We start from the raw sequence: 22454 nt of genomic DNA, 5'->3' as shown, positions 1-22454 counted from the left end.
TTTCAAGATAGGAATGTTTCTCTGAAGCTTTACCAATATACTCTTCCTATTAGAAGTTTTTCCTAACCTCTTAGTACCACACAGTGGTTTTGAATATAATGTGAGCCCAGACTATCTGTCTCTAGTAATGTAGTCTAGGATAATGCACCTCTTAGAATTTGCCACTCAGTAATAAGCATGTGGGATATAGTCTAGAAGGAAAATAGTACAATACAAAATAAAACATGCCATGTGTATGTGAGGGAGGGGGAGGATAACCTTTGTATCTGGAGAGATTGGGTGTGGGGTGGAGTCCTCAGTCTGTCACCTTACTACTTGTGTGACTAGGCAAGTCACTTCATTGCTCTTGACCTCAGTTTCCTCATCTGTGAAATGATGGGGTTGGATCAGTTGACTACAAAAGTTGCCTGTACTTCAGAATGGAGGCTTTATGCTCTTGTCTAGCTCAAAAGGTGAACTCTTTGATTACTTTAATGGTAGACAGAATGTGTTATCATAGTGGGAGTATCAAGATTGGGGCAGGAGAGAAGAAAGTATATAATTCAAATTGGATTTTATCCTTTCTTTTGAGGAAATTGAATCAAAACCTGCTAATAGTCATGACAAACTCTGAAAAAAAATTAGACTTAGTCTGCCCACCTGAATGAGTTATTCGATGTTAATATTGCCATCACCCTTATGTTCTTACATAGACTCCACTCCTTCTTCCTCTTCATGTGACAAAAGAATATGGAAAAAACCCTTGTCTGACATAGGACTGCCATGACTTATGATATTTAGTATGACATTTGACCAGAATAATTACATTATCTTTAGCCAAGAGGTGAAGGTTTACCAGAACTGTTCTTCCTTAAACCACTTTCCCAGAAACAAATAACCCCCTCTGCACTCCCACCTCCCACACACTGGATCCAACAATTCTGAGCTGCTTTAGTCTCCTTTTCCAAATCTTTGAAATGCCAATCCAAGCATTCACACTCTCTATCTCATGCTTGTGCATCACATGGGAGATCTGAAACTCAAACCAACCCCCTACCTTCCACAAGTGCCTCTTGCCATGCATGCTCCCTTGGTAGAGCCATCATACCCCTTATTTACAGCAGTCTTTCATTGGAAAAATTCAAGCGTCCTCCATGTCCTTGATGAGGAGAAAGTTCAAAGAACTAAGTCCCTGCCCTGGAAACAACATTGAATGACAGGATTTATGGTCTTTAAGTCATAGTGCTTATATTTGGTTTTCTATCAGTATCTTTTAACATTAACCCATTTATAGTTATTTTAGTGCCTTGTTCAGAGTTTCTCTTCCTCCTTGTAAGTCTGCATAAATAAAAACTGAAGGAACTCATTTAAACAAATGAAAATTCAATGTCCCAAAAATCTTAGTGCAACTTTAAACTCTTAATATATTAAAATGATTAAATATTTAATAGAATAAAACTTCTCTGAAACTTTTGGGACACTGCGTGTAAATGAATTCATCTGTGTGGGTTCAAATCTGACCTCAGACACTTACTAGCTGTGTGACTCTGGGCAAGCCATTCAACCCTGTTTGCCTCAGTTTCCTTTTCTTTTTAAAGTCAACTGGTAAAGGAAATGGCAAACCACACCAAGGGTCACAAAGGCAGGACTGAAGAACATATTCACCTCATGTTGCTGTAGGGAACAGCAAACGAAGTAATATATGCCAAATATTTAGTGAAGTCAATTTCTATTATTATATTTACAATAATAATTCAGCATTTGTAATGTACAACTTCTACCTCAGAACATTGGGGAGCCAATTCAACACTGTTAATGAACTAACACCTCTTAAGATTTTTGTTAAAATTCAGGCTTTATTATCATCATCATCAAAACTAGCATTTATACAGTGCTTCCATGTTTACATATTTTATCTTCACAACAACCCTGGGAGGTGGGTGCTATCATTATCCTTGTTTTACAGTTTAAGTAACTGAGGCAAACCCAGTTCAAATGATATAACCTGGTCCTAGGTGGACCCTACTCCCATTACCTTGTTTTTACCATGTTTCTGTTTTTTCTCTGTTTGTAGCCATTTTGTTTCTCCAGATGCATTGTAAGTAAGCCTCTTGTGGGCAAGGATGAATTCATTGCTGCCTTTGCCCTCCCAGTGCCCAGTATGGTACTAACCATACAGAAGACAACTTCCTGTGTCTGAAATGCTCTCTCTCAGCCTCTGCCTCTTAGATTTCCTGGCTTCCTTTAAAGTTCTCTGTTTTATTCTCCCTAGTTGCCTCAGGAGGCCCTTAATAAATGCGTGTTAATTGATGATTGGATCTTCCTTCAAGATTCAGCTGAGATGCTACTTTCAGTTTGAATCCTTTCCAAATTCTTTCCCCTTGCCTTTCTCCATTTCCCAAACTTGTCGATGCTCTTTCCTGCATCAAACGTGTTGCTTTGTGTTATGCTTGTCTGGGAAAGGATGATTGACATATTAGATGACAGCCCTAGACTGAAGTCTAGCCTCAGAGAGTTCTCTCTGATCCTTTGATGCCCAAGGTGACTGGCCAAGAGATGATGTGCCTCGTTTTCACACCTGGGAGTATGAGAAAAAATACATTTATCTGCCTGTTGTAAGCCCCTAGTAGTCTGTAAGCTTTCTGTGGGCAAGAAATATTGGTTTTGTTTCCCTTAATAGAGATATTAGCAATAGTGATACTGTCTCTTGTATATTTACGTAGCCCTGATGTTGCTCATTTTTTATTAGGAACAGTATAAATATTCCTGAATATCCTACCTCAAATCCTAGCATGTCCCTTCATCATCCCCAACCTCTTTTGGTTTTAAGAAACAAGAGTTTTGGAGACAAGTTTCCCAGAGCAGATTTGTAAGAATGTTGCCTAGTGAGAGACTATTCTGGTAATAATTAAAACATGTTGCTAAAGCTCTCATGTAGCACATTGATGAAATGTAGGTATCCTCAGTGGGGCAGCTAGAGAACTCAGTGAATCCATAGATCACTGGGTCTGGAATCGCAAAGGCCCATCTTCCTCAGTTCAGATCTGACCTCAGACACTTCCTGGGCAAGTCACTTTACTCTGCCTTGTTGTCCTCTTCTATAAAATGAACTGCAACGGGCGGCTGGGTGGCGCAGTGGATAAAGCACCGGCCCTGGAGTCAGGAGGACCTGGGTTCAAATCCGGTCTCAGACACTTAATAATGACCTAGCTGTGTGGCCTTGGGCAAGCCACTTAACCCCATTTGCCTTGCAAAAAACCTAAAAAAAAATGAACTGCAAAAGGAAATAGCCAAACCACTTTGCCAAGAAAACCCCAAAAGGGGTAATGAAGAGTTGGACAGGAATGAAAGACAGCAACATCAAAGCCATCCAGAGAGTCTGACTAGGACACTTGGATACTCAGCCTCCCAGATTTCCATGAAGGAATGGTTCTTCCCTAACTTTGAAGTCTTTGAAGTAACGCAGGTTCTACATCAGCCTCTGGTGACTCAACCAAATTTCTAGTTATAGGGAGCAAGAGCTACTAGACTCCCACAGAAAGAGCAGCCCACAATTATTAAGTAGAAAGGACAGAGGCTGTTGGAAAGAGAGAATGAAATTAATTCTTTGGTCATTTCTTCATTGGCTAGGTCAACTGAGAGTCTGTTAGGAAATGAGATTTGTGCAGCCTATGGGATAGTATGCTACAGTTTTGTAAAAAATAAAAAATAGAAAGAAAGAAAAAAATAATACAAAAACCAGACAGCCCTCCATAATACTAAGACTTTAAATACACATCGAGATTAGAAAATAGTGCCTGTTTAGTTTTTAAATACAGAGACATTTCCCATCTGCTCTGCTGGATTATGAATGTGAGAAAATGCAAGAGGAATGAATAAATTAACCTTAACCCCAGATTTTCTCCAAATATAGTTATCTGTTTGATTTAAAGTTGGGAAACATTGAGCTCTCTATATACACCCAGAACTATCATGAGGAATACACAAGAAAATGGGACAGGAGGGAGGTGTTCCATTTTGTCCTGTAGAGCAATCTATTGAACTTTAATGTTATTAAAATGACATTCATTTGTGAGGTTGACTTGAGCTTTAATCTAGAGTTTAAGGACCATTTAGGCCATGCTAATTTTTCATGGAAACTGTGTGAAAATGATAGATCACATTAGGTGAACTGAGAGTCCTCCTAGTGCAACGTGGTAGCCAAAAAGCCAATGTGATCTTGGACCTCATCCAGGGCAGGTAGACAAGGAAAGTGACAGTCCCTTCTCTGCCCAGGTCAGACCACATCTTGGAGTAGTGTTTGGTTCCAGAAGCACATTTTTGCAAAGACTTTTTTAATTGATTGTTTTTAAAATAGCACCCCAGTTTCCCCTACTATACTCCTTTTGCCCCTCTGAGAGAGCTATTTCATTTAACAAATTATATATTTAAGGGGAAAAGATTTTTTTTTTTAAATTCAACAAAACTGATCAATAAATTGAAAATATCTGAAAATGTATTCAATGTTCTAGACCCATGAACCTCCCACTTCTACAAAAGAGTGGGATTGGAGTGGCATCTTGGATTTTGGGAGCCACAGTAGTTGGTCTTTGGCAATTTTGCAACATTTCACTTGTATTTTGAGGTTGTTTCCTTCTGTTTACAATGAGAAACTTGCTTTATTTATTTATGCTCCTTTGGAACATCTTGTTTTCTTTTGGTACTTAGAAACTGAGATACTTTAGGGACATACTTATAATTACTCAGTATCGTGCTTCCCCTCAATAGAGGCCCCCTCCCCTTGTAATTTCTGTAGCCCAGCAAAACACATTAACACATTGATCATATCGGAGACTCAATCGTGTCTGATTCCTCATGACCTCATTTGAGATTTTCTTGGCAAAGATACTGGAAGGGGTTTGTCATTTCCTTCTCCAGCTCATTTGATAGATGAAGAAATTGAGACAGAGTTAAGTGACTTGCCCAGGGTCACACAGCTAGTGTCTAAGGAAAATTTGAACTTGGATCCTCTTTACTCTAGGCCTGACACTATGTACTATGATGCCTATAAATAAGCTAACCTTGGGTGACAGTGGCTGACAATGTAAAGAATGAAGAAATCAATTTGTTTCTGTGTCATTTTATATTATTTGAATTCAGGAAGATGAGCCTGTGCACTATGGGGCCACCTACCTGCCACTGGAGATTGTATGTATATCTCTTTCTATTTCTCAGACCATCACCACTCTGACATGAGGTGAGAAATTGTGCACATCTTTATTAATTTTATTCTCATTCATTTAATTTCTTAAAATGGTAAATTGGAAATTTAGGGGCTTTGCATTCCCCTAAATCTTATTTAATAATATAAAGGCTAAAGAGGAATTATATTAAATCCTGTTCAACTCACTATGAAATCACAGATAGATTCCATATCAACATTCCTCTGTGGAGGAGAGAGCTATTTGAAAGTTAGCTCTTGGTAGAGTGAGTTCTTCGGCCCTCTGCCATGATTTTTTTCTTTTATTCGATAGCAATAGATTTCTTATGTTTATTTTAAAGTCCCCTTCTAGCTTCATTTCAATACCTCTTCCCCCTTCCTAGTCATTATATTCTCCCCAAACTGGATGTCTGACATTGCTCACCTTTGTTCATTCTTTGAACCCAGAATGTACCTCCCTTCTCTACCTTTCACAAATGATTGTTTCTCCTTTAAATTTTTTAAAACTTTCAACCTCGATCTTACCTTAGCCTTTTTAACACCTCATCTCCTACTATATTAAGCCCTTAAACAACACTTCACAGATATCTCATCTCATTTTATCTTTGTAATAACTTTGGGAGATAGGGACGATTCATGCCCCCATTTTACAGGTAGGGAACCTGAGGCAGGAAGCATTTCCATAATTTACTCATAGTCCTACAGCCAATAAGTGTCTGGAACTAGATTAGAATTAAAGTCTTAATGACTCCAAGTCCAGAGTCTTTCCACTGTACCACCTAATTGCTGCTGCTATTGGGGTAAGAAGACTCCAGTTCTAGTGGGGCATCATTTTCCTCTTGTGTCCCCATCATTGAGACCACCACCTTGCCTGTCAGGGGTACTTAAGAAATGTTGATTGAGTCAACAGTAAGTTTAATTTGCTCTAAGTTCAATCACTCAGGTGACCCAAGGCCAACTCTAGAGGAATAACTCTTAGTTCTTTTCATTTAAAGCTCTTCATCACTCACCCTTCCAACTTGTTGCAAATTGCTCTTCTCAACATGCATTCTACCCAACCAAACTTCCTGTTTCTCACCAATATCCTCCTCTCTCCTGCATTAAGGAGACCCCTAAACTTATCTTCTTGTGTTAGCATATTTTCTGGTTAATACTTGTCTCTATGCCTTCACCTACTACATGAACCCTTCCCTGATTCCATTTCCCCTTCCCCCCAATAACTTTATTTTCATTTTGATATAATGTATGTGTGTGTGTCTTCTCTCCAAATACAAGGGACAAATGAATGGAGTAAACTTGATTATAATTAAAAGAAGTAGCTATTCAAAGCAACTCTTGGAGCAATTCACACATATTTCACTGAAAAACCAATAAAAACATTTACTCACTTACTTAGCCTCTACTTTTGAAGATAACATTCCTCAAAGCCCCCATCAAACCTGTGATGGTTTCATTTTGCTGGGTGATAGTTCATATGGTTTTAATAATAATGCTCACACATATAGCATCAACAGTGTGCCGAACCAGAGGTTAAATGACATATGTAGGGTCACCCAGCTAATAAGTGACTGATCTCAGGCCTTTCTGACTCCAGACCTGGCTCTCTTGCTCTCTCTCTCTCTCTCTCTCTCTCTCTCTCTCTCTCTCTCTCTCTTTTTCCACTGTGGTTTCACCTAGTTATTGAGTGCCTAATACCCTTTCTAGGTTATGTGGTCATAAATATGTCAGCTCTTCTTTGGTTTTCTAAGTGTTTATTTCATTTTGGATCCCATTGTTTTTCTTCCTATCTCAGGTTTAAAAATTGAATTGTAAACATTGTAGGGTCACTGACTAACTAATATCCTTCCTGGGTGACAGTTGACCATTCCTATGGCCAAGAAATTGTGAGAGAAAATAATATAGATTAAATGAGCAATGTAGATGGCATACAGAATTTCCATATGTTTTCTGTAGTCAGGGTACTTAAGAAACTTTAAATTCAAATTTAATTTCACTTTTGATGCACCCAAGGATTAAAATGAATATGTCTCCTATGCTTAGAGGCCCTGAGGGCTAGGGCCATCAATGTAAATTGTGAGTAAATCACTGAGCAGTAATTGGTGCATATATTTATTTGGTTAGAAATGAGGATTATTAATTGAATATAAATTGACTCTATTCTGGAATTTCAGTTCTTGGGAACCACATTTTAAGAATGGAACTCATAATCTGGAGGATATTCAAAAGAGTTGGACCAAGATGGTTAATGCCATATGTGGATTGACTGAAGGAAACTAGAATATTAACTTGGAGAAAAGAAGACTCAGGAATGAAAAAGCCACATTTGAAAAGTTTGTATAGAGGCTAGAGTAGTTCTTCTTGACCATCAGTGGACAGAGCTAAGAATAATAGGGATCTTAAGGAACATTGACTTCACTGATGCTGAGAACGCTGGAGCAGTTGTGTATCTTCTTTGTAATTTCTTTTCTTAGACAATTGCCTGGGCCAAGAGGTTAAATGACTTACCCAAGGTGACTTATTAGTTCAATCACATCTTTCTCTCTTGGGAAGTCACCTCTTTCTCCACTGTGCTGTGAGCATTAAGAAAAAAATGAAATGCCTAGGGGAGCAAGACAGATAGTGGATTCTTCCTAATTGGAGAGTGGATGATGAATCTGTTGTCGAGAATTCCTATCTCCATTGTATGTTGAGCTAGGTGGCCTCTGGAGACCCTTTGAACTCTTGGGATTCTCTGACTAGCATAAAAATTATTGTGGCATGTGAATATTTGGGTATTAGTACCTTAACAAATGTTCTTTAAACTTTTACTATTTGTTGGATGATTTCTCATATCACTAAAAGGACTTTAGAAATGCCCTACATTGTTTGTTCATTTAAATCAAGAAATACCTAATAAATCCCCTTTTTTTTTAGGCCTATGCTAGGTAAGTACTGTGTGCTTAGATAGATAGATAGATAGATAGATAGATAGATAGATAGATAGATAGATGCATATATAACTATAAATATATATATACATATATATATACATATATATATATATATGAAATCAGGAATGATATCCCCTGTCTTCAAGGAACTTAGATTTCATTGGTTTAGTTAAGTGTAATTAAATACGAGGAAAAATGTCTGAGTACCTTCAGCATGAAATAACTTCATGAAGGAGGTGACATCTTAGCTGAGATTCAGAAAGGTGGAGACCCAGAGACAATGAATTGTAGCTTGTGCAACCACATGGAGCCAAGAGGAAAGTGCATGTGAAATCAGGTTTTCATGTGAAATAAGGCTGGAGGGACAGGCTCTAACCAGAGAGGAAAGGAGCAGAGCCACAAAACCCCATTTGAGATTTGGAAGGGATCTCAGTCCAACCCATCTCTGGAAGTATTGGTAAATACTTGATAAGCCATGCATTTATTCATTCATTCATTCCCAGCTTTGTCCTTTACATGTGATAAGAAGTGACAGGCGTTCAGATTTTTTGGAAAGGTTCCAGGGAAAGGATTACCTCTTGTGTCACTGCTTTCCTGACATCAGTTCTAAATTAGCCTTTTGTGATTTCTACTCTTGCCCCATTTTCTACCATCTGGGTCCAAAACGAGTAAACCTCTTCTTCATGGCGACCCCAACCACTCTAGTCAAAATGTGTCTCTCAGATAATTGATAATCCAGTGCCCTCTTTTCAGCACTTGTCCTTCACAACATTTGACCACTGGCTACCTTATTCTACTGAATGTCTTCTCTCTCGGTTTCACAAAAACCACATTACTTTTTCCTTGTTTCTCAGGCTCTTCACCTTCTTCCTGACATCTTGCTTTCCCTTCCTCATCACTCATATTAACTCCTGCACCTCCCCTCAGGAGGTGGTTCTTTTCCAGATCCTCATCCACAACTGTGTACCAGACATATCTATCGTGATGTTCTATTGGCACTTCACATTCAACATGTCCAAGACTGAATTTATGATCTCTTCATTTTATACCTGTTCTTCCATCTCATTTAACTGTTTATCTCTCTCTACCTTTATCTCTCTACCTTTGACCCTTTCTCCTGTCCTTTACTTTGAGACAGACTTGAAGTCTTCCCTTTCCTTGTTGTTAGACAGTCATTTTTAGTTCTTGAACTCTTCCTGACCCAATTTTAGAGTTTCCTTGGTGGAGATAGATACTGGATTATTTTCCATTTCTTTCTCCAGATGAGGAAAGTGAGGCAAGCAAGGTGAAGTGTCTTGGCTGGAGTCACACAATTAGTAAATCTCTGAGGCCACGTTTAAACTCAAGAAGATGGGTTTTCCTGACTCCAGGCCCAGTGCTCTTCCTCTGACTTCTCTCATCTATCAGGTTGCCCACTCCTCATTGAACCCTACCTCTGTATTCTTACTTCCCTCCAAAGAGCATGCATTTCCTAGCATAGGCCTAAAATTTTCCATTAGCCTCCTAATAGAGGTTTCTGCCTTCATTCCCCACTTCCACTCTCCTGTCACCATAATATCTTTAGGCATATATACCTTTAGGCATGTCACCCCTCAACTTGGGCATTTCCTATTGCCTGACAGAAGGGTTCAGACCTCTTTGCTTCACATTCAAGACTTTCCAGATACCAGCACCACTCCTTTCTTGTTACTCTAGGACATCTGGACTCTTCTCCATTGGTCAAATATGATCTGAACTTTCCTGTTTGCAAGCCTTTTTTTTTTTTTTTTAAGTTTTTACAAGGCAAATGCTCAAGGCCACACAGGTAATTATTAAGTGTCTGAGGTCAGATTTGAACTCAGGTCCTCCTGACTCCAGGGTCAGTTGGTGCTCTATCCACTGTACCACCTAGCTGCCCCTGTTTGCAAGCCTTTGCTTAGCCAGTCTCTTGTAGCTTAAACTTCCTCCCTTCTCCTATTGCCTTATTTTCTTGTTCTGTGAAGCCTTGCCCACTGGGGACTTCTCCCAAAGAAGCTGTTCTTAATTTTCCTATTCCACCAGACTCACTTAGCCTTGGAAAAATAGAATGGGTTTATGGTGTTATACTCTAACTAGTAGTTATTTGTATTTTTGACTTCTTCTTGGTAACTCCACTAGCACATTTAACAGCATAGTAAAATGTCAGACGGGCACCTAGGTAGTGTCATAGTTCATAGAGACATTTTCATGAATTCAGATCTGACACTTACTGACTCTGTGACTGGGCAAGTCATATCAACCTGTATGTCTCAAGTTTCCTCTCCTGAAAAATGAGATGGAGAAGGACACAGCAAGAAAACTCCAAGAGTCCGACACAACTGAGCAGTACCACGGTCCTGAGTATCCTCACTTGGATTTAACCCCCATGGTCCTGAGGTCCTCGCCTGGTAAATGACCAGGCTTGATTGGATGAGCCCGAGGTCTCTTCCTCCTTTAGATAAAAGACCCTATAATCTTAGAATCTCTCCTTTATGTCTTGAAGCTGAAGCCTTCCATGTGTGTTGGAGGAGAGCAAGGACGGAGGAACTTTTCCAATTGTATTCTCAGGGCTTAGCAGAGAGGAAACACTTGCTATGTCATTTATTCCCAGCTGAGTCCTTTGTACTTGATAAAAACTAACAATGCCCTGGCAGCCCTCCTTGCCTCTTAGCCTCCTTAGCTCCTTTCAAGACTTTTAAGACCAGGGGTGGCCAGGTGGCACAATAGATCAAGCATCAACCCCAGCGTCAGGAGGACCTGAGTTCAAATTTAGCCTTAGACACTTAATGATTGCCTGACTGTGTGATCTTGGGCAAGTCACTTAACCCCATTGCCTTCAAAAAATAAAAAAATTTTAAAAAAAGACTTAAGATCTTTCTAAGACTTTCAAAACCTCAGCGGGGAGGGGTAATCTTTTTTGGCTCCTCTGGCTGCCGATGCCTGCTCCTCTAAAATTACTGTCCATATCCAGTAGCTATCTCTGCATATCCCTTTTCTCCTCTATTAGAATGTGTTTCTGGAGGACACAGACTGCTTTTCTTTCCTGTTATTCCAGGGGTTTGTTGAATGATTGGGAAAAAGTGAATGATATGACAGCAAAAGTCTTTTTGTCTCAGCTTAAGAAATGCTCTTCCCTTCTGCTCTGACTCCAGGCAAAGGTCCTTATCCTCCCAAGGTCTCAGTTTCCTCATTTCTAAGATGAGAAGGCTGACTTGGAAGGCTGAGATGAGTCTCCTCCCAACTATAAATATGAAGGAACACATGTTGTGACTTTCCACCATAAACTGATGTAGGCAGTTTAAATCCCTTTTCTGGTCACCCTTTTGATTTCTACCTACTCTCTTAGAAATTTGCTAAGCACTTGGAAATCCCCTTAGGAAAAAAAGATCATCATTGACTAAAGCTTGACAAAGTGCAACTGTACTTTATCTTAAGGGAAAAGAAAGGCGGGGTATAGTATAGTAATCCTTGCAGGGCTGTGAGCTGGCGGTGGACTTGGACAAGCACCCTGGATTCCAGGTGCCTCCTCACCAAACAGCTAATCCTGTCTGTCAGGTTCCTCCCTGCCCCTCGCCCACCCAGTCATGCTCCGGATTTGAAGTGGAAGACAATCTGAAATCCAGCCTTGCTTTTCCCCTGCTTTTTTCTGAACAAATCAGGGAACAGGAATTTGGTTTATCTAGTACTATGAGTCCAGTAAGAAATACAAGGATAAGGACTTCGCATGTTTTTGTCAGTTGGGATTGATTGTGCCTGCTCTGGTCTCAGTGCTGTTGCTATCTGGTAAGAGTGTTAAGGCCTGGGGCAGCTAAGTGGTAGCACAGTAGATAAAGCACCCCCCCCCCCCCCCCCGGAGTCAGGAGTACCTGGGTTCAAATCCAGTCTCAGACACTTAATAATGACCTAGCTGTGTGGCCTTGGGCAAGCCACTTAACCCCATTTGCCTTGCAAAAAACTTTAAAAAAAAGTGTTAAGGCCTGACAAAGAATTAAGTTGGGAATTGTGGGGCAGATTGGTGGTCTGGTGTGCCTCAGTGAAGAACACTTGTTCTGGAGAGCCCAAAGGCCTGAGTTCAAATTTTGATTCTGTTACTTAATATCTAGGTGACCTAGATGCATCATTGCATAACTTGGACAAAATCTTTATCTCTGAGACTTAGTCTCCTCATCTCTAAAAGGGGGTATGTGGCAACATGACTTCAGAGGACCTTCCTAGATCTGTGATTTTGATCCTGTAAAACCAGAAAATACATAGGCTTGAAGAAGTGATCTGGGTAGCTCCCACTTTCCCATCGTTTTTTTTGCTTTTATAACTCAACTTTTAGAAAACAGCCAACATTTTTCTTGGTCATCTTAAACTGTGCTTGCCTAGTAAAAATGGGTGATAGCATCTATAAAGCTTACCCCCCAGGGATTGGTGAGGATCCATTAAGATAAGACTTAATTTTTTCTACTCTGAAGCACTACAAGAATGTGTGCCTTTATTATTCCTAGCTCTGGAGGGATTGGCACATACCTTGGAGCTATATATGTTTTGTAAATTTGAAAGTACCCTGTATTTATTAAATTCCTATTGCATGTGAGACCCTGTTCTAATAGATGGCATACCAAGAAAGGCAAAAATCTTGACCTAGGTCTGGAGGAACTTGCATTACTAATAATCCTGATCCTCACTGCTGTTGCATGGACCACTCTGGGCCTTAGTTTCATCATCTGTAAAATGGGGAAGTTGCCCTGGAGAACCTCTTCAGTACCAAGTGCCTTTCTATTTCTTGAAACCTAAATTTTTGAGGAAATAAAGATAGCAATAGTATTAAAAGTGTGTTCTAAGGCCTTAAGAGCACTTTACACATATATCATTTGATCCTTACAGCAGTCTTGAAAGGGAGTTTGATAATTATTCTTCTAAGATAAAGAAACTGAGGCAGATAGCCATTCCCCAGAGTCACACAGCTAGGAAGAAAGACTTAATTTTCTCTTTAGGGCTTCATTCTGCTCAGCTAAGGACAAGGTGACTCGTTTTCATCAGGACTTTTAAAAAATGGACTGTCACTTGAGCTACAGGTCTAATTCTGAGGTTGAAAACTTCCCCCATTCATTTTCCATATTTAGAAATCATCTTTCAAGGGCCCATTTCTTGACTTCATCAGATGCCTTCCTGAGGCCCTTATTTCTTCTTAAGATAAAAGGCAAAATTTTCCATCTAGCATTTAAAACCTTCTCCAAACTTGGCCCCAGTTAGACTTTGTCATGTCCTATGCTTTCCAGCCAGACAGGCCTGCCCTCTCTGCCATGAACTTGGCCTTCTGTCTCTATTGTCTTCCTCGTACTCCAGGCTTTTCTGATGCCTTCCCATGCTTGTCTGGCTCCCCTGTTACCTCTACCTCTTAGCAATTCTGGCTCAATTTCCAGGTCCATGAGGAAGACAACCCAACTCATCTGGGGCCATCTTACCTTCCCCTACCAGAAGGAAGGAAGGCATAAGAGTGAGGGTGTGAAGTTTTCTTTATTTGCACACTCCTTAGCTTTCTGGTAAATGCTTTTTTGGGGTATGGGGATTGGCTGGTTTTTTTTCTCCTGGTCAGTTCTGTAGCTTGGGTGAAGAAAAGCAATTTTTTACTCCATTTCCAGTAAGTCTGTTTGAAAGATTGATCAAAGAGATAAAATTGGGGCTAAGAAAGAGGAGGGGCTGTCTGTAGGGCAGAACATTATCATGCTAATGAAGGAAGGGTACTGTCTATGGTGGGTGGTGGTTAGTTGGGGTGAACCTCAGGCCCTGGCACATTGAGATTGGTGGGAAATTCAGTCACACCTTCTACCTTGCTTCCCTTCTTTCTTTCTACCCTTGAAGCTATAATAATAAACTAAAACATATAGATATAGACATCATTTGCTTGATTTGTTGAGCAAAGCCTAACACTGGAATTACTAGAGATGCACAAGCAAACAAAATATAGTAGCCCCTACTCTTCATTTCTTTCATTTTATTAGGCAAAAAGGTTTGAGTTAGGATCACTACAGTGATTGCATTTTTATATTCTTTGTCATTCATTTTTTCATCATGGTGCAGCAGACAGAGAGGGTCACAAAGTCATCAGTACCTGGGTTCAAATCCCATACCAACTGAATGGTCTGAGACAAGTCACCTCACTGTCATTGCTCTCAGCAACTCTGTAAGACTGTTTAAATTGCAGAGAAAATGCATTTATGCATAGATAAAAAAAGAAATTTCCTCATTTAGTAGTTCTCCATACCAATGAAATCACAGACCCTGTCTCTCTCCCAGATCCTGGGCCCTTTCTTTACTCTTCAGTGGCTGCATTTTTTTTTTTTTGCTTTGTATTTGCCATGGGGTAAAGGAACTTGATGGACCCAGCTCATTCAGATAAAATAAAGAACTTGGGTTATGTGACCATGACTTTGGAGAGATTCTCTGAATTTTATTGTTGGATGGTATCTTAAAAGTCTAACCCTGCCCTCCCTCTTCTTCATAGATGAGAAAATCTAAGTCTTGAAAGATGATTGCAGAGGGACTAAGGGGCAAGTCCCGACTTCTGGTCCCCAAGAGGGGTTTTCTCTCAAGCCCTTTTCATTTATGAATTTCTGGACACAGCTTTGCCTCTATGTACTTGATTTCTCTTGGCTTATGCATGAAAGAGGACTGTACTATTCCCTCATGTATGTAACCCTAAGTGAGATCATTGATTTCCATTTGGATAACTGAACCTTGGTGCTTATCTAATCAATCCTACCCATTTTAGAGTTAGGGAAACTGAGCTTTAGAGGTGAAGTAGCTGACTCAAGATCACACCAATCATAATGTACCCAGCTCCTCAAAAAAAAATTTTTTTTGCAAGGCAGTGGGGTTAAGTGGCTTGCCCAAAGTCACACAGCTAGGTCATTATTAAGTGTCTGAGGCCGGATTTGAACCCAATTTCTCCTGACTCCAGGACCTATGCTCTATCTACTGTGCCACCTAGCAGCCCCCCACCCGCCTCAGCATCTTTCAGTTAAGAGGGGTGACTTCTTTAAATTATAATTTTCCTTTGTTATATTCCTATGTAAATTTGACTAGTGCAAGTTCACTTGTAATTATCACCCAAACAAAATGCTTGTATACATATATCCACATTCTATATGTATTTACACAGTCTTATTTTGATCAAATCTTTTTGTTTCTATTTATATGTATTATGAGATATAAATGCATTTGTTCATATAAACACACATATATATGTGTATTTATATGAATATGTTCATATATCATAAATACATGTGTATGAGTATGTATATATCTATGCACACACACACACACAGATACATATACCTAGTCATGGGTTTTTTTAGAGCTGAAAGAAACCTCAAGGATCATCTAGTCCAAGCATAGAAAGAAACTGAGTCCAAGGGAAACAGAATGACTTGCCCAATATCACCAACCAATAGATGACAATCAAAATGCAATCTCAGGTCCTTTGATCTCAAATCAGATTATCTTGCCACTATACTCAGTGTATTGATATTGCTGTCTTGGTGATTTTTTTGTGTAGTTTTAAAATTGAAAGCATTCCTCTATGCAATAATTGTTCTATTTCCAACAAAATCTGTTAAGGTGTCATTACTATGCCTTTATGTCTGGTATTTACAAAAAGCTCACAGCTGTTTTTGACAGAGGGGCCACATAATACATATTAAAGAAGGAGAGGGATTTTTTTTTTCAGATTCAGCCCCTGACTCTAAAACTAACTCACTGTATGTATTGTATGGACGAAGCCATTAAGCCAGCAGCCGAGCAAAGTACTACTTAGGAATAGACCAACGGTCAATCTCACTTGCTTCCCATTCCCCAGGATACATTAGCATGGTGCACTTTTAAAATTATGTGAAGCAATTATTTTACTTACTTTTCTTCTATAGTCTTCTCTCGAAGGCATCAGATACCCCTCATTTAAGAAAATCTTCCTGATGGAGTCCTTTAAAATCCATTTCTCTCTGAACTAAAATGCTCAGAGGCTGCCCGAGTCCTGAGGGTTCTAGCCCCACAAAAATTAGGAACTAGCTCTTTCAATTAGAAACCTCAAGATAGTCAGACTGCCTTTCACAGAATGTGGCAGAACTCAGTTTCAGTCTGGGCCTTTTAAAGGGCTGGCAATAGGAAACCAAGAGAGAAGAGAGAGGTTCTTCACCCCGAAGCATGATCCCACATCTGAATGTTTGGACCTGGTCTTTAAGGGAGCCCAGATGACTTCCCTCTTCTTATCACCCCCCTCCTATTCTGCACTCTCCTCCTTTCACAGTGAGGCGTCCTTCCTATATTCTAAACTCTAAAGGAGAGCAAAACTTTAGACCTTACTTACTTACTTTGCAATTCTACCTATGTTCTAAGGTGGAAAACAGATGTGAGGTATCAATGACCTTTATGTTGATCAAACACTCAGATAATATTCTGTTTGTTATACCTGAACTACCTTCCTCCAAGCATTAGTAAAATAGCTCAGTATAAATATAGCTAGAGATTAATGGCAACAGAAGGGGAAGAGGTTACCTAGCGATGCAGGATGGACATTTGGGCAACAAAGTATTTGAACACACAGTAGTGATCACAGTCATTAAAGAAGAGATTTTTCAGGTGTTTTTTTTTTTAAATCAGAATTTATGCATGACTGTAGAGGACTCAGATATAGGAGGTTGTAGCTTCTCCCTCCATCGCTTATTTTCTAGGAGTTATCCAAGGTGCATAAGAACCTTAAATATATCTGGTCCAAATCTTTATTTTACAGATAAGGAAATTGGTTTCTAAACAAATGGAGTGACTTGTCCAAAGTCACAGGTAATAGTAAAGGAGCATAGGGAAGATTTGATCTCAAGCCATTTGAATCCAGATCTAACAATCTTTTTTGATTGTAATGCACCCTCTATAGATAGATCTTATCTGTCAAATGAACAAAGAGCATGGACAAGATCATCTTTCAGTTTGCATCTGCCTTCACTGTGTTTACATTTCTCTCTTAAAAAAATTTTTTTTTCAGGAGCAGCTAGGTGGCATAGTAGATAAAGCACCAGGCCTGGAGTCAAGAGTACCTGGGTTCAAATCAGGTCTCAGACACTTAATAATGACCTAGCTGTGTGGCCTTGGGCAAGCCATTTAACCCCATTTGCCTTGCAAAAAAATTTTTTTTTCAAGGTCACCTATCAGATAATCTTTTTAGTTTTCTTCAAAGCTCTACAAATTGCATCATCATTAGACATGTCTGTCTCTCTATTCCTGCTTCCCCAGGGCATGGAATCTTTCTAGGAGCTTCACAGAAGGTTAGAATTGGAAGAAACCTAAGTGATCATCAAATTTTGTGTTTCAAAGAAACTGAAGCTCATGTTGGTGAAGGGTTTTGTCCTAGATCTCATTGCTGATAAATGGAAGAGTAGGCTGATGATCTTTCCCTGTGTCTGATTGCTTCTGATTCAAAAGCTTTCTGGGATTTGTGTTAACAAAAAGCAAAATGAATTCCACTATTGATCTATGTCTTCTTCTGGACCACTCTGATTCCATCTCTTCACTCTTATCATTTACTTCCTCATCTTTGTTGTCTAAGCTGTTGATCTGTCATGACCTAGGAGAAGAGTTCTTCCTCCTTAAGGGCTAGGGTTGGTTCCCCATTGCCCTTATATCCTCTTTCTTATATGTAACTTGCTTCTTCCAGTTAGGCACCAGTACCCATGCTCAAGAGTCTCCAGTCAGTTTACTTCCCTAGGTTTTGCTCTGAAGTTTGGACCAATTGTGTGACTTCTAGCCAGTCAGTTCATCTTTTATTTCTCAAGTTCTTTATTTCTTGAGGAGGTTGGACACAGTCAGAGAGAGAGAGAGAGAGAGAGAGAGAGAATGAATTTAAGGGTACCTTTTTGACCATTCTCATTATTTTGTATGCATATATATAGATAGATAAAATAGATATATAATTAATAATACAATTATTAACTGCACCATGAAGTGTTTGTCATTTTCCTACCTACTTAGCTCATTTCTCTTAATCTTAGAGAACCAGAGACTTTCTTGTATTTCCTGAAGCCCATTTGGATTATGGGACGACCTTTGAAATGTGATGGTCAGAAATGTGGCAAAAGCCAATATTTAGCATAGGTTCCTGGCAAATAATAGCCCCTTAATAAATGTTTATTGACTGATTGATTGGAATGACCACAGCCACTGATTCAGAGAAAGATAAGATTTGAGTTATTAAAGCAGACTTTGATTGGTCCCCTTCATACCAATGAGAGTAGTATTTACTTCAGGACCACAACCCTTTTTTGAAAGGTTGTCACATGAATGGGGAAGGGAACAAGTTTTATTAATTGGCTACCATATACTAAGCATTGTGCTTTATGAATTTTATTTCATGAATTAGACTTGCTTTGCTTGGTCCATTGGCAAAATTAGTGCCTCAGGGAAGGAGGATTAGAAATATGGGTTGTAGGAAGGTAGGTATGGGGTTTGATATAAGGGAAAACTTCTGAAGTCATGGAAGTATCACAAAATAGCTTGGGCTTTCTTGGGAGTTTCATTTCACTGGAAGTTTTGAATCTGACTCTGGCAATTCTTTTTAAGGTCTGACTTAGACTAGCTGGTCATTGAGGGAGGTCTCTTGGGAGATAGTGAATGAGCTCTTTTATCCCCAGAATAGTTGAAGAGTAGTAAAACCTGAACTAAATCCTAGGACATTGGATATAGTATAGGGGCTAGATGGAGATGGGTTATAAATGGGACTAAATGTAAGTCAAGTTACAGGCTAGACCTGGTGGCCTCTGACATCCTTTTCAAGTCTTGTGATTCTGTGATTTTAATATTAAATCATGGTCTCTATGTTTACATGGTGCCTTCTCTAACAAACCCATGGAAGCAGCAAGGGAAGCCAGTTTATAATTTCTTACTATCCCCTCCTTCCATCTTCCCATCTAACCCTTCTCCTCATCACCCCACTGAGCCTCCCCTAGGACTTTCTCCATATGTGCTCTGTAGGATTATTATTATAGTATATTTTTGACTTAGTCCTGTTTTCTTTTAATTCAACCTCCCCCTCTGAGATGAGAACAGCTAGGGGTTGCAATAGATGGAGCACCTGACTTGAAACCAAAAAGATTCATCTTCATGCATTCAAATCCAGCCTCAGATCTGACTGGGCAAGTCATTTCTCCCTGTTTGCCACAGTTTCCTCAACTGTAAATGAGCTGGAGAAGGGACTGGCAACCCACTCCAGTTATCTTTGCCAAGAAGACCCCAACTGGGGTCATGAAGAATTGGACCTAACTGAACTACAACAAAAGTCTGTCACTGCAGGTTAGAGTCCAATTAACATCATCTATCTATTTTGCTTTACAGTTTACAAAAATGAGATAAATAGCTTTTCCCCAAGATGTCTTTCTCTCCCCTTCATTACCAGTCCTGTCTACATAGTTTCCTAAATAAGCAACAATTAAATCCTAGGGCATTGCTCCAATTCTCTGCCAAGCTGGCCTTGGGAAGGGAACAGATGAAAGGTCTCCCAGCTCACCTTAAGCCTGCAGGTGTGTTGTCAGGTTCGACGTCCCTGGCCCTGTGCCGGTTCCTGCAAACCTGCTCCCTTGCACAGTTCCAGCCAGTTTAACCCCTTGACTGCCACCCAGGGGTTGGGTCCCATAGCAATACCAGAGAGACTTTACATTAATAACATGGATTCCTTTGTAATCCTGTATCTCTTTAATTCATGCATTATTTAACATTATTTTGAGAAGGAGTTCATAGATTTCATCAGACTGCCCAAAGTCCATGACAAAAACAAAAAAAAAAGGTGATGAGCAGCTAGGTGGTGCCCTAGTGGGGCACCTAGAGCGTTGGACCTGGAGTTAGGAAAACTGCTCGTCCTGTGTTCATATCTGGTTCAGTCTCTTAGAAGCTGTAGGACCCTGGGCAAGTCATTGAACCCTGCTTGACTAGTTTCCTCATCTGTAAACTAAGCCATAGAAGGAAATGGCCGGCCGCTGCAGTGTCTCCATCAAGAAAGCTCCATGTGGGTCTTGAAGAGTCAGACACGACCAAAACAGAGATCTCCTTGTGCTTCACTGTTGCCATGCTGGCTCCCCATTAGGCTGAGCACACCAAAGGGGGATCACTAGCTTGGGCCTAACTCTGTGTTCCTAGGGGTTGCCACGGTGCCAGGTACAATGTAGGCAGTAACTAAGTGCGTACTGATGCCTGAAGAACTTAGACATCTGGACTAAAAAAGATGCATTATTTCCCACCCAACTATAAGGGAGAAGTACTTTGTAAATTATATCAGAGAAACGCGAGGCACTATTGAATTGTCCTTGTAACGTGACCTACACCTGGCTCCTTTAAAAACTCCAAATTGGTCGAAAGCAACTTTGGAGATGTCTTTGAAAGCTTCTATAATTTGTTTACTTGTCTGCTCTTACTTGTTATGTGGGAGGACTTTTATTTCAGAGAGAAGGTTAAGGGAAATTGCACGGCAAGTGGGGAATAAAAATACTGAGAGAAGGAAAAGAAACAAGAAGCAAAAGAAACAAGAAGCAAGAAGAAGAAAAAAAGAAATAATGAGAAAGAAAGAAGCAAGAAGAAAAAGAAACTAGATGAAGAAGTAAAAAAGAAGTTACAGGAAGAAAAAAAAGAAATGAGAAGAGACTAGATGAAGAAGAAAAAGAAAGAAGAAACAAGCATAAGAGCAGAAGGAAGTTGAAAAGGAGACCCGGAAAAGCAGAACAGTATTGAACCTTTTGAAAGAATTTACTTTAGGGTAGCTAGGTGGTGTAGTGGATAAAGCACCGGCCTTGGAGTCAGGAGTACCTGGGTTTAAATCCAGTCTCAGGCACTTAATAAGTACCTAGCTGTGTGGCCTTGGGCAAGCCACTTAACCCCATTTGCCTTGCAAAAAAACCTAAAAAAAAAAAAATTTACTGTATACTTCAAGTAATCCAACTTCACAGGCTAGGGATTAACAGCATCTTTTCGTTTTGATTCATTCTTATGTAAAGATATGTTGACATTTGTCACGGTTATGCTAATAAAAAAAACAAAAGAAAAGTTTTAAAGCGTCATAAGAATATTTGTGATTTCAGAACTATATAAGATTATCGTTGCCAGCAACAATATTAATAACTAGTCTCTTTGGAGACCCTACACCATGGGTTTTGATTACTTGCATTTTATGTAATTTGATTCCTTTCTTCACTTGAGGTCTTATAAAAAGCAGTGAGATAGCTATTCTCCTGGCCCAAGGTTTGTCCCAGAAATCCTGGAAGCAGAGCCACAGGTTTGAGGGGGAAAGAGGGAGCTGTCAGAGCTGCATGTGATCATTCTATCCATTCAGTGTTTTAAGTTCTATCCGGACCTCCTTGGGGGAGATTAATTTGCCTTCAAGGGTAGACCCACACTGCAGCTGCGAGATTAGTGCTTTCAGTTAATCATTAGATCCTATCCAAACAGTTCCACCTTTGGGGCAGTGAAAGGGGAAATTGTTTTTCCTGTTATTGCAAGCAGAAAATCTCCCAAGAAGACTTGGGCATGGGAGAAAGGCTGTAGACCATTTAGACCACCTGTGTAAGTGAGTCCCAGCGGGAGGTGATGCACAGAGACCTGTGAGGATGACTGCCTGGCTTGCCATGCACCCCAGCCTGGCCCTCTTCCCACACGCTGGCCTCCCAGACCTCCCCGGGGCCTTTGGCATTCTGGCTGCTGCATTTTCTCCAACCTGACTCTGCAACCAGCAGAGAAAACCATGTGTGAGGTTCAAATGAAAAGTGGTTTCAAAATACTTTTAAAAATTATATAAATATTTTATTTGTTTCCACTATAGACAATAGTAGTATCTACCTTTCATTTTTTTGTCAGGTTTTGAATTTTACCCATTCCCCCCCACACACAGAAGGCAGTCTGGTAACCTTTACATTGTTTCCATGCTATGCATTGATCAAAATTGAATGTGTTGAGAGAAAAAGCATATCCTTGAGAAAATAAAATATTAGCGATAGCAAAATTATGTAGTACATAAGACAACTTTTAAAAAAAAATTGAAGGTCTTTGTTCAAACTCCACAATTCTTTCTCTGGATACAGATGGCATTCTCACAGATAGCCCAAAATTGTCCCTGATTGTTGCACTGATGGAATGAGCAAGTCCATCAAGGTTGATCATCACCCCCATGTTGCTGTTAGGGTATACAGTGTTTTTCTGGTTCTGCTCAACTTGCTCAGCATCAGTTCATGCAAATCCCTCCAGGCTTCCCTGAATTCCCGTCCCTCCTGGTTTCTAATAGAACAATAGTGTTCCATCACATACATATACCACAGTTTGCTAAGCCATTCCCC

At 39.9% G+C, this 22454-nt stretch overlaps 2 protein-coding genes across 8 annotated transcripts in view; one reads left to right on the top strand and one right to left on the bottom strand.

Annotated features, from left to right (window-relative positions):
• P2RY14 (purinergic receptor P2Y14) overlaps positions 1–16370 on the bottom strand; it is a 47795-nt gene extending 31425 nt beyond the window's left edge. For 3 of the 4 annotated variants that reach the window (XM_074191053.1, XM_074191054.1, XM_074191056.1), the window contains exon 1: positions 16007–16369. The gene's annotated coding sequence lies outside the window, so the exon portion shown is untranslated. Of the gene's footprint in view, positions 1–16006 lie in introns of all 4 variants that reach the window. The other variant, XM_074191060.1, reaches the window with a different exon arrangement.
• The window catches only part of MED12L (mediator complex subunit 12L), a 581984-nt gene that overhangs the window by 397450 nt on the left and 162080 nt on the right, over positions 1–22454 (top strand). The gene's annotated exons all lie outside the window — the stretch shown is intronic.

The sequence above is a fragment of the Macrotis lagotis genome, chromosome 6, assembly GCF_037893015.1.
Source record: "Macrotis lagotis isolate mMagLag1 chromosome 6, bilby.v1.9.chrom.fasta, whole genome shotgun sequence".
NCBI lineage: Eukaryota > Metazoa > Chordata > Mammalia > Peramelemorphia > Peramelidae > Macrotis > Macrotis lagotis.
Note: the sequence above shows the minus strand (reverse complement) of the source record. Positions and strands in the feature narration are given on the sequence as shown.